Source organism: Equus quagga, chromosome 2 (genome assembly GCF_021613505.1).
Source record: "Equus quagga isolate Etosha38 chromosome 2, UCLA_HA_Equagga_1.0, whole genome shotgun sequence".
In the NCBI taxonomy this organism is placed as follows: domain Eukaryota; kingdom Metazoa; phylum Chordata; class Mammalia; order Perissodactyla; family Equidae; genus Equus; species Equus quagga.
The window spans coordinates 118,925,379-118,939,629 of NC_060268.1; the positions used below are offsets into that span (position 1 = coordinate 118,925,379).

The 14,251-nt window shown below is 56.9% G+C and overlaps 1 protein-coding gene across 8 annotated transcripts in view; it reads right to left on the reverse strand.

Annotated features, from left to right (window-relative positions):
- Positions 1 to 14,251, reverse strand: part of ZMIZ1 (zinc finger MIZ-type containing 1) — a 236,780-nt gene that overhangs the window by 59,026 nt on the left and 163,503 nt on the right. Inside the window, exon 1 of one of the 8 annotated variants that reach the window (XM_046654628.1) lies at positions 10,749 to 11,471. The exons of the other annotated variants lie outside the window; for them this stretch is intronic. The gene's annotated coding sequence lies outside the window, so the exon portion shown is untranslated. Of the gene's footprint in view, positions 1 to 10,748; positions 11,472 to 14,251 lie in introns of those variants that run through there. 8 annotated transcript variants of the gene reach the window in all.

Sequence of the window (14,251 nt, forward strand, 5' to 3'; positions counted from 1 at the left end):
TTAAGGTAGGGCCACCTGGCCAGGTGTTCTCCCTCCCCACATTCCCCTACTCCCTAAGGGGAAGAGTAGCCCAGGTGAGTTCAGAGAGCTGGGGACAGGATACCAAGGCTCAGTGGGAAGAGGCAAGGCCAGCTTGAGAAGGAGCCAGGCCACCGAGGGAGGCCACTGTTCCTTGCCTAGGCGGCTGTGCCTGAAAGATAGGGCTGGGAGAGCTCAGAGACCCAGCCTGCCCTGGGTCCTTTAATCCCAGTGCTAAGAAGAACAGGAATCAACAACTCTATTTTTCAGATGGGGAAAGCAGCGGCTCTGGGAGGTGAGTGACTTCTTGTGAGGAGTAGAATGCAGGTGGTCTCCAGATTCTACAGTGCTCTGATACACCGACAATCTGAAAAATCTCTCTCTGCATGTAGCACTGAGACTATTCACAGAATTCTTTTGCCACCCCTGAGACAGGCAGAGCGGAAGCTGTGGAGAGCCAGGGCTGATTTCCCCAGGAAGCTGCGGAACACCCTTTCCTGAAGGTCTGGGAGGGTCCAGAGTCATCTTCCCTAGGGTGGGACAGGCCTTCCAGGGTCAGATCGAACGAGCATTCCCAGGCTCCCCCCAAGCCCCTGGTTCAGTGAGTGGTGCAGTGAGAAGGGCCACTGGGCCAGGTGTCCTTGGACATCTCTCAGGGGGGAAGAATATCCCTAGAAATGTCCAGGCCTCAGGGCGAGCCCCCTCTCAGAGCTCCAGGTCTGCCCTTTGGTTTAGTGGGATAAGGGGAGGGCCAGGCACAGTGACTGCCTTTGTTCTGGGACTCCTTCCTAGAGTCCCGGGCCCAGAGGCCATTCGGGGGACCATTCCTCCTTCCCTAGCATGGTGACACTAACATTTATGGAGGGCATCCTTTGTGCCAGGCCCATGGTCTCGGGGGTTCCTCACAGCAACCTCGAGATCTCTGTGTTATCATCCCTATTAATGGATGCGGAGGCTGAGGCCTCACAGAGCTTCAGTAACCTTCGCCAGGGTCACACAACTGGTTAGTGCAGGGCTGGGGGAGCAGGGATGGTGCGGGTGCCTGCATGCCCCAAAGGGGTCAAGACATCTTAACTCTTACACACATATACCACCTGGCTCCCAACACGCCCCTCCCACATCACAGACACATTTCCAACACCCCCTGTGTTCACAGATCTGCACAAACCCACGAGAACACCACCATATACACTCATCCAACAATCATTCAACTTGTAAACGTCTCCCACGCGGACACACGCGTGCTCAACTGCATGGACACATGATATATGTGCACAGATGCAAAGCCCACATAACATTTTCAAAGGTTCCCTCTTATCCTTCTATCTCCAACACCCACCCTGGCAATAGGCTCAGCCCTACTTCACTCCCAAGCCCAGGCTTGGCCCTGCACATCCGGTGCCTTCCAGCTCTGACAGCTTCATTTGGGGACTTCTGCTCCCAGAGGCCCGGGACCCTGTGTTTTTTCACATTCCCCACAGTGCCCTACCCAGAGCCAGCTCTTCATTTGTTCATTCACTCACTCAAAACTTCTTAGTGAGTACTTTTTGCCCATTTTGATACAGAACATTCACACTCAAATGAACTATAGCCATGAACCTGAAGAAATACAGTATTCCTGCAGAGGCTGAGGACTGTGCCAAGTGCTACAGGCACAGTATAGTGCGCACGGAGAGTCACAGGTGCCACCACCAGGAAGCGCACAAGCATGGAGGGCGCAAAACCATGCCCTTGCTCACTCAGTAGCTCCTGCAGTTACATCAGGCCTGTGAGGGCGAGGGTGCCCCCATTTTACAGAAGAGGCAAGTCAGGTGGCAGAGGGAAACTTCAAGCTCCAGATCACCTGGGTGGGGGTGCCAGCAAGGCTGTAGATAAGACCAGGGAGGTGTTCAGGGAAGCTGTCCCAGACCAGGCCTGGCCAGAGGCTGGGTTCTGTCTGCACAAAAGCCCACAGAGCACCATGGGTGCACCCCACACCCCTAGGAGAGAGGAGGGGGCAATCAGGAAGTCACAAGCTAGGAAGAAATCTCCATTGCAGAGACTATAACTTGAGGACAAAGATCTTACCCAGGTCATGGAACACATTTCTCGAAGAAGGTACACCGCCATGCAAAGCTCCGAGAGGATTCTCAGCCCCTGGCAGACCTGATGCTGGGGAGGCTTCATTATGGGCCAAGTGGGCAGGCTGCAGGGCCTGGCTCACCACGGGGTGGGCAGGGCAGGAGGGTGGCCAGGCAGTGATGGCCCCTCTTCCCCAGCAGAAGCCTGCCCACTGGGAATGCCTGCTGCTCACTGGTGCCTTTGGGCACTGGCACCAAGAGGGTGGAGGACCCATCCCTGTTTCAAGGATCAAAGTGGCGTGGACAGAGGGAGACTGTGCTCACAAAGGGAAGCAACGCTTGGGCCTTGCCCCTTTCCCTGGCCTGATGCTGACCTCTGGGGGATCCCCTCCCTGGGCTGGGCTGCCACCCGGGGGTGGGGAGGGAGCACTCAAGTCACTAGAGACCCAGTGGTTAAGGCTGCCCTGGGTCCAGTTAGGTGTGGGGGGCTTTTCTGCTTTGGGCGGTGCTGCCCTGAGCCCCCAGGACATTGGTGTTTGTGCTCCCTCCAGGGCATCCCCAGGACTGCCCAGGAGCTTTTGGGACCTGTCGTTGGCAAACAAAAAGCAGACACACCTGAGGGTTACACACGCTGTCCCAACGCCCCGCAGAGAAGCCACTGCTCCTCTCAGCAAACACTAAGGGAGCCCTGAGCCCCCTGCCAAAACCTCCTGGGGTCCCAGCGGGGGGGCAGGCAGCTGTCAGCTCCAGGATTTCTCGGGCATTCCATATATTCCTCAGTTCAGGGCCTGTGCTGGAGGAAAGGCACCCACATGGCACACGGGTGGGTGCAGGGGGGAACATTCGGATAGGCTTTGGCCACCATGGAAGATGAAGAGGCAGCGAAGCAGGGGGATGTGTCTCCAGAGAAACAGGAACGGGCTGTGCACAACTACAAGGAGACCATGACAGGGCAGCAAGGACTGCTAATGTTTACTCAGGGTGGACTATGTCCTCACACTGTGTTCAAAGTTATAGTTGCAATATATTCTTGAATCTTCCCACAGCCCTAGGAGATGAGTACGATTCCCCCATTTTACAGATGAAAAAACTGAGGCTTGGAGAGGTTAGAGCTTCCATTGTGTAGAGGGGACAGGAGAGGAGGGGAAAAATGCTGATAAGCAAGAGGGACGTCTGAGGGATGGGGGCCACCAGCCCCTAACAGGGAGGAGCCATGCCCTTCTTGCCTAGAACCCCCCCATACCTACTTGAGGGGAACCCTCCCTGGGAATGCTTAGCCCTCACTTCAACAAATCTCCGGGATGCCCCTTGGCCCAGCCCCCCCAGCCCCTGCTGCCCCTGCCCTGTCCTGGCATGAGGTCTGTTTCCTGAACCTGTTGTCTGCTCCACAGCATCAGGTCTGAGTGCGCTTGGCCTCCTGGAACCCAGCACAAACACACAGTGAGTGTCAAGGCCAGCGGAGTGAGAGGACACGGGATGCTGGGCCTGGGATGTCCCGCGACTCCGAGGATGTCCTTTCACCGAGTGTATTCCCTGGAGCCCTTGGACAGCTGGAAGCCAGGCCTGGAGCCCACCTTCTTCAGGGCTGCTAGGGCCCCAAGAGCTGCTGCAACGTGGCACGGCTCACAGATCTCTGCCCAGAAAATGCTCACAGACACCAACAAACTATCTATGGACTTCAGGGGAAAAGTTCTTGTCACCCAAGTCACCCAAGGGCTTCAGGAGGCCAAGGTGTAGACTTGTAGCTCCTTCCCCAAGAAGGAAATGAAAGTGGGTAGTGTGCTGGCCCAGGCATACTTCCTCCAAAGCTAGGACACATGCTGGGACCTCCCAGACGGGTGCCAGCAGGGGGCAGCTTGCAGTTTCTCCTCAGGACAGAACAAGAGACAGGCACACTCATGCACATCCCCTGCCCCACCCCCAGCCCCAGCCTTCTTAAGTCACTCAGGATGGGGGATGAACCCTTGGATGGCCCCGCTCTCCGCACGGCATGGCAAGGTCTCTCTGGTCATAACACACAGTCCAAGAAGCATCCTACAAACAAGGAAACTGAGCCCCAAGGTGGAGCCGGGACAAGAAAGAACCCAGTCTCTCGGGCTCAGGAACTCAAGAGAAACCAAAAGCCTAGCTGGTTTGGGAGCTAACAGTACGCTGTGAGGGAATTAAGTCAACCTGACAGTAATGAGAGCTGCCACTTAACTGAGTGATTACTATGTGCTAGATCTGAGCTAAGTGCTTCCAGCCCACCTCATTTACTGCCCCCTGCAACCCTGCCAGCCAGAGGCAGGTACAGGCAGCTCCATTTCATTAATTAGGACACAGAGACTTAAAGAAGTTAGGTGACTTGTCCAAAGCCACTCAGCAAACAACAGATGTGGGTTTCATAATTACTCCCTGACACTGTCTTGGGAAGGACACTGGGTGGCCCCATTTTAAGAGGCCAGGGGGGTAGGGCAGCGTGGTCCTTTGGGGCCCTGTGTTTCACAGAAAGGATGGGGGGAAGTCCACGGCCCTGTGGATGGGGTGTAGGGGTAGGAGCAGCCTGTGGAGCTGCTAACAGGAAGGTAGGCAGAGTCCTCCATCTTTCAGGCCCAGGGACCCTGCCTCCCTACAGAACCACGATGACAGAGCTACAAGGGCCCTTAGAGACCCTCAGGCTCGGCACTGTCCAACAGAACCTCCTGTGATGATGGAATTGTTCAGCCACCACACTGTCTAATACAAGAGCCACTAGCCCCATGGGGCTACTGAGAACTTGAAATGTGGTTGTGTGATGGAGGAACTGAAAATTTCATTTCATTTCATTTTTACTAATATACATTTAAACAGCCACATGTGGCTAGTGACGTTCTCTAGGACAGGACAGTAAATCCAGTGCTTCTTCCTATAGGTGGGGTCCCCATGAAGGACAAGGGCTGCTGCACACCACACAGCCACCTTGAAAAGCCAGAGCTGGGCCAAGAACTTGGGCCTCTCCATTTCTTCCTGGATAACTGCCTTTGCTGCAACCACCCTGTGCCCTGGGCTGGTCACTTAAAGAGATACTTATTAAGCACCCAGCATGGACACAAGTGATGGAGGTCCCGTCCTGCAACTCACAACCTGGTGGGGCCCACACCCAGGTAGGCCAGTGACCATGTAAAACAGACGGATCTAAGGTTGTAGGTCCTCGACGTACAAAGAAGTAAAAAGGACTGCCAGGGGACAGCGTCCGTGTCTGCGTGTATACTGGGGGCAGAGGACCAGGGAAGGCCTCCTGGGCGGTGACATTTGAGCTGGGCCTGGAAGCAGCAGGATGGAGAGGAGACAGAAAGAAGGCTTCTTTTTCCCCTTCTGTCTGAAACATGCCCCCCCATTTTTCACAGCCTTCCCTCCCACACATAGGAGCTGAAACAGACCCTGTTAAATCTTCTGTGCACACTGGGAATCCGCCAACCTCAAGATTATACTCCTGGGAGGTGGAAAGGGTGCCTGTAAATCTCCAGCCACCTCAGGCTCTGACCGAGGAGGCTCGGAGAAGGTGTGAGACTAAACTCTGCAAGCCTAGAGGCTGTCCTCTGTCACCTGGCTCCTCTAGTCTCAGACCCAGGGAACTCCCCATATTGGTTTAAAACCTCCCAGGCCTGGCTGTAACTCCCTTTAGAGACTGAGGACAGATTCCACAAACACAGCTCTCTTTTTTCCAGGAGAGACCAGAGGGAGCCGAGGGGAGGTCTGGACAAGTTCCATCAAGTTCTTCTTCTGAAGAGCTGGCTGCCCTCGCCCCCTACCATGGGCAACCACAAACAGGAACCCTGCATCAAGATGAGGCTTTCCATTGCGTCAGCAGAGGCAGGGACATTCTCGCAGCAGAACTCCGACCTCGCACAGCTCCCCTACTTTCCTGCCTGGATTCCTGCCTGCAACTCAGCAGCATCCCTGCTCCTGGAAGTCCCAGTGGCCTCTGTGGCTCCAAAGCCTTCAATGGCTCCCTACTGCCCCCAGGATAAAATCTGTGCTCCCCACTGTCATTTCAGCAATGGCTCCACTTCCCCGGCTCACCTCCACTGCTTCATCTGGAGACACACCCTCCCTTCTTCTAACATGCCTTTCTGTCTATTAGTCCTCCCACCCGACATTCATCCCCCTTTTCACCCAAGACCCAAATCCTACCCATTTCCCAAATCAAGTTCCACCTGGGAAGGGTTTCATGCTACTCTAGCCCCGAAGTCACCATCTCCCCCTCTTCCTTCTATAGCTCTTAGGGTGTGGAGCATAGGCCTCTATTCATTCAATTCTCCTCATTCTGGTGCTCCTTAGTACCTCCCACTGCATCCTCAGATACCGGTGGTAGCCCCAAAGGCAGGGCCAAGCTTTTTTCTGTCTTTTGTCTCCCTCCACCACACACACCTCCCTCTAGCACAAGACTAGTAGTAGAACTCCTGAAGTGAAGTCTACCTTTTAGAGATGAGACACAGAGCAACGTTCTCAGTACACAGACGAGAATAGAGGCCCCCAGAGGGGAAGTGACTTGCCAAAGGTCACAGACTAATTTGGCACCAGATCATAGATATTATCACTTGAGGGCTAGGCGCTGGGAGCCATGTTTCCATGAACAGTATCTGAATTATCTGCGAGAGCTTAACAAAACTAACGCCAAATCAGAGGCTGGGCCCTACCCCAGAGTTATCAAATCTCCAAAGTGATTGGGAGTGTTGGCCTCCAGGAATGTGGGTGTCCTGGCTAAAGCCCCTGTTCTCCATTCACCAAACATGCATGAATTATCCACTACTGGCCCAGGCTAGGGCACTCATAAGCCCTGGCCTCACCCCATGGGTGGGCGGGGCCAGCAGGAGAACCCAGCATGGTCGTGGGGCCCTCAAGCAAGAGTCCATGCCATGCCTGGGGCTACTGAGAGGGAGGAAAGGGGCTCCCTTCCTGAGACTGCTTGGGCAGCAGGGCGGAGGACCGCCCGGCAGGCCCAGCCCAGTGTTCTGGGCGGTGGGGTCAGGGCCGGGCTCCACCAGTCAGTTCTGAAGGCCACACAGCATTTCAGACTCCGGGGAACAAGAGTGCTGTGGGCGGCCCCCGATGGCGGCAGGGAAAGGCACTGTAAGCAGGGGCCTTGAGCACCACCCCACCTCACTCCAGGGAACTGGGAACCTGGGAACATTGCCAAAGCCCCTTTCATCCTTCAAGCTCCCATGGATGGGCCTTGAAGACCACCTTCCAAGGTGTGCTGGGGTCCCTGGCAGAGAGCCACCCCTCTTCAGACCTCTCCTTTCAGTCAGCTCAGAGCCCTAGGGACCTGGAGGCTGCAGTAAGGTCTAACGCTAGGGGAAGGTGGGCACCTCAGGACACAGGGACAAGGCCAGAGACAAAGTGACCTCACCTCAGGGCTGGAGCAGGAAACTGAAGCAAGGCACATTTAAATCTCAAGTTCAAAATGGCAGACTGAGATTTGCAGGGACTGTGAGAGGGCATTAGCGCCATCCTAGGCCTGCCCTGCCATGTGACCTTGGGGCTGGAAGACCCTTCACCCATCCGGGCAGTGGACTGACTGTCCTTTCCTGCCTGTGGTTAGTGGCCTGGGAGCTCCCGGAGAAGCTGAAAGTGCTTGGAGAGTAGGGGCCTTGTTCTTTCCTGAGCAGGCTCCCTTGTGAGGCTGCTGCTTCTCGGCCAGGCCCTGGGAGAGTTTCCTCCTGCCCCTGAGGCTTTTGGGGGCAGCCAGGACAAGTGTGGCATAGTGAATGCCCTGTGACATGAAGGGGAGCAGGTCCTGGGAGGGAGGGAGCAAAGGGCATTTTGTGCCAGCCAGTGCCCTCAAATTCTTTTCCCCCTTGGGCTGGGGCCTGCACACCTCTCCCTAGGGTAGAACTAACAAACCCAGCCACAGGCCCACTGATGGGGTCCTTCCCTGTAGAGAAGAGCCAGCCTCTCCCATGGGACCAAAGCCACATCGATCAAGGTAAACACCTCCCTCACCCGGAAAGCCTCTCTCTCTCTCCTTCCAGCTCTGCCAGGACAGAACTCTCTGTTCCTGCGGACCCAAGGCTAAGCTGGCTCCCCCACCCGATTGATGGATGACTTCACAAAGACTGATGCCTACCGCATACCAAGATGGTCTTCAGGGAGGTCTGAGGCTGCTCCTAGGACTGCTGCCCACCCTTGGCCCCTGGCTGACTTCTGCTGGAGGGCAGAGCACTGGAAGAGGAGTCGGAGGCCTGGGGGCTCACGCCACTCGCTGGGTGACCTTGGGCAAAACTGAACCTTGGTTTTCCCCTATGCTCAATGAGAACACCTGGCTTGTCCATATTTCCTCACTGGGAGGCTGCCAGAAAATAAAGTGCTAGGAAAACGGAAGATTCTTCTATCAAATGGACTCATCCCACACTGTTACACCTGTGGGCTCTGGACTAATATCCTCACCTCACTTCTGTCCTAAATCTCCATCCTTCTAGCCAGAGCTGTCCAATGGAGCTTTCTGCCACGGTGGAAATGTTCCATGATCTGGGCTGCCCAATCTGGTAGCCGCTGGCCACACGAGACTGTTGAGCATTTGAAATGTGGATGGTGCAAATGAGAAACTGAACTTTTTAATTTATAAATTGCCACATGTGGCTAATGGCCACCATACTGCATGGCACAGTTCTAGACACAGCTCTGCCATCCTTACTCCCTGAGGCGTAATCCAGAAAGAGCTATCAGGAGGCTCCCAGGCAGGACTTTGGTTGAACATCTGTGGGAGCGCCAATCTCAGTCTGACTGGCTGAGACCAGAGTAGGGGCTCATCTTAGAGTTCCCAGAGACTGAGCACGGCCTGGCTGCTCAGTGCTCAGCTAACACTGACATAAATCCGGAAGTGATCTTTTAATCCCTCCATCACCTCCCTACGCCAACAAGGAAAGCTGCACCCGACCAGCTTTCTGCTCATGCAGTCACTCAACAGTCATGGAGCACCTACCACCTGCCAGGCACTCTGGTTGGCACTGGGGTACACAGTGATGAGGAACACAAGGCCCCTGCCTTCAAGGAGCTCAGTAAAGGCCTTGCTCCAGGCTCAGCTATGACTGACTTCCTCTATCTCCTACTAGGTGGTCTCGGGCACATCAGTTTTCCCATCTGAAACCAGGGCTTCCACGTCCCTAAGTGCACAGGCTCTGGTGAGAACCAAGAGGTGAAAGAGAGAGGTGAAGGGGCTCTGTGCAGGGGAGGCTGTGCAGGGGAGCGGAGACAGCATTATGAAGCAAGTCTCAAACTCTGTGCAGGCTGCTGCTTCCGGTAAAGTCCCAGATTCTCACCAAAGCATTGCTGTTTGGTGGTTTCTCACTAAGGAAGTTCACAGTAAAAATAGCTCAGGGGACTTGAATATAGCTAGTTGGGGGGTAGTCACTGCCTGGCTAATACACAGAAAAGGGGAACAGGCTTATTAGCAGCCACATGGACTCTAAGACTCACCGTTTCCCCCACCCCCCACCGTGGGACAGGCCCTTTTGCTCTGTAGTGGATGGAAGACGAGGTTCCTGCCCGGAGCCTCTGAACTGCAGGGGCCTGAGTCCCTATCCACCATCTAGGGTCACCCTGATTTCAGGGCGGCACCAGTTTGCCCACTCCAACTCATTCCCCAGCCAGATTTATGGCGCACTCTGCAGCCCAATCTCAAGGATAGGCCATTAAGAAGCACTCTGGCACCAAGACCTTGCCAGATGCCTCACAAAACCTTCTGCTGGAGAAGCCACCAGCCATGCCCAGCGCCCATCTGGCAGTTCAGCCAGATGTCAAGAGCAGGGGACCCAGGCCCCCACCCTGAGAATGAAGGTCTCCTGAAGCCCATCTAAGGAGATGCAGCCTCCCTCCAGTGGTGCAAAAGATGAGGGCAGGTAAAGTCACAGCTCCGACCTGTCCCAACCTCTCCCAAGCTGCCTTCCAGTTGGACCTAGGAATGGGGACCTATCTAGTGCATTGGGCACCAAGGCGTGTAAGACCTGAACACCAAAACCACGTGGCTGGGACCACCAGAACCTCCCTTTAGCCCTGACACTGCTCTGAGAGACCCACTCTCTGGGTCTGAAGGTCCTCACAGCCTGGCGTCAGGTACCCCCAGAAAGGCCCCTTCCTGCCCTCCAGTGCAAACCCATCTCTTCTCCTCCTTCAGCCAGCCTCCCAGCAAACATTTGTCAAAAGTCTGTTCTACACCCACCACATCTCTGAAGGGCACCCTGCCGCAATGGTGGCATCACCAGCGCCCGTCAGGGTCTCTGGGTGCTTCCAGCATTAGGGCTGTATCCTGACAAAGGAGCAGCTTGAAGTTAAGGACCGTCGGCCTCTGCGGACGGCTTCCTGGCCGATTCTTATTTCTGCAACAGCAGCCAATTGAGGACGGAACCTTGTAAATGTCTGCTGGTGAGCCAACATTTCACCTTCGGGGAGGGAGTGTGGGGGAGCAACCAGGCCCCCGGTCCCGAGGAGAAATGAGGTCCCCATCTGTGGACGCACAAAAAGGGCCCGGTGCACGCCGGTGCCACTCTCGCGGCCAAGCCTCGGGCTGACACCATGCAGCACACGGCGCTACCCACAATGCACCGGCCCTCTCAGTCACACACAAGCACGCACACTCACCCCCGCGCCCGTAGGGAGCCCGGGCCCGGCCCGCGGACGCCCCGGGGCCGACCCCTCCAGCCCCGCACTTACCCAGAAGTTGCACCGGCAGCGGTCCCGCCCTGGCGCCCACGGGGGACTGGGGCCCGGCCGGGGGAGCCGCGGAGAGCGACTCAGGGCAGGGTTCAGCCGGCGCCGAACAAAGGCTGCGCGCAGGCAGCGAGCGCCGCCTGCATCCCCGCTCCGCGCCCGGGGGGCGGCGGCGGCGGCGGCGGCGCGGGGGCCCGGGCAGCTCCGGCGCCCGCTCGCTCCGCGCTGCCCGCTCCGAGGGCGCTCCGACTCCCGCGCTCCCGCCCGCTGCTGCCCGCCACCGCCGCCGCCGTCCGGCTACTGCACCGCACACATCAATTATTCATCGCCCGTCTCCAGCTTCCCGGGCGAAGCCAATCACAAGCGGAGGCGCCGCTAATGGAGCCGCCGCCGCCACCGCCGAGGAGGCAGCCAGCCGCGCGCCGGGCGCAAGCGACAGCCCTCCGGGGATGGGGATGGGCCGGGGGCGCGCGGGCGGCGGGGGCTCACGGGGCGTGCCAAGGAAACTTCCCACGGCCCGCGCCCTGTGCCGCGCGCCGGGACCTGGCCGGGACGACCACCCACCCGGCGTGCTGCCGCATGGGGCTGGGGGCTCGGGGGAGGCCGGGCGCGCCGCGGCAGGGGGAGGGGAAGGAAGAGGAGGAGCGCGAGAGAAAGATGAAAGGCTAGCAGACCTGCCTCGGCGTCTCCAGGGAACCCCGGCTCGCGCGCGTCCTCCCCACCCCACGAGCCTAGGCGTCCGCACCCCCGCCCCACAGCCCGCCGCCCGCACTCACTCGCGCGCAGAGAGGGTCGGCCCAGCCACTTTGCTGCGAGGGAGCGAGAGCGACTATGAATCGGAGGCAGCTCACATTTCAAACTTGCACGCAGGGGTGGTGCTGATGCACGCCGCTGCCGAGCCAACGCACGACCGGACCAGCGGCGCTCCAGCCTCCGAGCGGGGGCGGCGACCAGGCCCCCTTCCCTCCCCCGCCTAGGCAATTAATTGGAAGCAACACTTGTGCGAGTGTTGCTCCCGGAGCGCTGTCGCCCGAGGAGGCCGCCGGGAAGGAGCTGACGGTGGATGACTTCGGGTGTCTCCCGCCCCCCAGAGAATCCTCCAAAGTGGCCATGCTAATGAGGGTCCACGGCAGGGTGGGGGCGGAGGAGAGAGCTGGCCTGTAGGCGGCCTCGGCCGGGGGGGTGGGGGGGAGGGGAGGGAGCGGGGCGGGACTGGGGCCGGATTGCGACTTAGGTTTACAGGATTTTCGGAACAGGTTAGAGGGTGGAGAAGGCAGGCGGCCTGGCATCTTCCCTGGCACAGGGGCCCCTGCCACCCCTGGGATTCCCCGAGCCTGGAGCCCAGAGCAAGGTGAGCGGGCGCACGTACGCTTGAGCTCCCCGACTTCAGGGAGTTCCTGTGCCCTGGAGCCAGCAGCCGGTAGGGAAGCCGGGGGCGGCTGCTTCGCGCGGCCCTGCCCCGCCCCGGGAGCTGCTGCCTTCCTGACAGTGCATCCTGTGGTGGCCACGGCCTTTTCCTTCCAGCCTGTCTGTCGCAAGGGCTCCTGGTGCTGAACTGAGCTTGCCCCCTCTCCACCCCTCCGCCCCCAAGACAACCCTGGAAGCCCACCCGCCGCCCCACCCCCAAGGGCTCCCCCCCCCCCCCCCCCCCCCCCTTTCGTGAGCACTTCCCGTCACCATCACCTTCTGGGGAGAAACTATATAGCCCTCTCCCCCAGCCCCGCCCACCTGCCAGTGAGTTTCTTGAATGGTGACCTAACGGCCCCAAACAATTAGTAAGGTAAGCCGGGCCGCATCATTCACCCTAAAGAAAGGGAGCCAGAACTGTCATTAAAATCTCTATATTGGACTGCCATGCACTGCTCTCCTTGCCATCTCAGGGAATTGACCAGGTTCAGGAGCCTTTGACGTTGCTTCTCCTGATTTCATTCCTGGATTACCATCCCTGAGCCTCTGGCTGGCCCCTAAACCTTCCTGTCTGTCCTACTGCCGGCCCTAGAAGTGGCTGAGACAAATCACTTATCTAAAAATTGTGTTCTTGCTCCTTGTTTGACATAAATCGTTAGCAGGCTCTAATCCCACCCACTGCCACTTGAAATATCACTTTCAGGGATGGCATTTGGAAATGCAGTTGTCATGGGCTTTCCCTCTGAGAAGCTGGTTAAATGGATTAATTCATACTTCATAACTTGCTGCCTTTTGGGCAAGAACTAGCTTCCTGCAAGAGAGATTAACTGGCATCCCCTTCTTGCGAGGCCAACCCTGGGGCAGCCAAGGGAAGAAGGACTTCTCTGCTCTGCACAAAACTGCAGGCTGTGCTAAGCCTCACCTCCTCTAAGGAGACTTCCGTCATCTTGGGTTACAATGGCTTCTTTGGGGACAGTCACTGATTCACAGAGATATTCAGTGGGGCCCTGCCCTCCCAAGCAGCCCCACAGAGGTTTGGGGTCCCAAGAGGGAAGAGCCGTGGGGCCCAGTGAAGACTCTCTCATCTTCTGCTCTTTGGTTGGCCCAGTCCCCATTGCAGATCCCCTAGACAACTTACCCTAAAGCCCAGTGTTCAGCCAGCGACACCCAGAAACAGATGGGCGTGACAATTTGGCCCACTTTTCAGAAGAAAACACTAAGATGTATGGCTCTAAGACCCAGTTTCTAACATTAATCTGGTTGTAACACAATGTCAGGGCTCGAACCTCGATTATACAGAATTCAAACAGCCAAGACCTCAAATAACCAGAATGCTCATCTCCTGGATTCTCCCCTCCCAGAAGTTCTGTGCAATGATCGTTCACAGTATCATTCTGATCCTTAGAGCCTTCTGAGCCACCAAAGACCCAAATGTTTAGAACTTACAGGTTGATTTCTGAAATAACCTGTACATGTTAGTACTATGTGGCCAGCCTCAGGCACTGAGTTCAGAAAAACCGCTCCTGTAGGTTGAGCCAGCATCTCGACTGGAATTGAGCAGAGTTTTACACCAGATGGACACAGACCTGGTAGCACTGCCTTTGAAACTGTTAAGACAGCCCCACCAGTCCTCCTCTCTGGCCCCAAGCCCCCAGTTCTCCCAGAGACTCACTCCTGGAGAAGCCCCAGGCTTGGGTGGGAGAGGAGCATTAATATGCTTATTTAAGCGTCTCTGGCCTGGGGCCAAGAGTTTTCAACCTTCCCCAAGTAAGCCTCCCTCTCCCCCCAAAAGTAAAATACTCTCCACTAGCAGATTTACCTAATTAGGAAAACAAATTGTTTTCAAGCATCCATTCACCAGCCAGCACAGAAGCCCCCCTCCTCCACTCCCCTCGACCAAAGCTCGGGTTTTCACATGCTAATTTCAAGGCCTGCTCAGCCCTATTCAAGCCACTAAGGCCTGCTTGGGTAGCAAGCTCCTATTAATATGACACACCCAGAGTCCACAGCAGTACAGCTACTCCAACCAGTTCTTGCTTCAGAAGGGCTTCTTCCCGCTTACTCCACATTCCAGCTTCACTTCTCCAACTTCCAAAGAT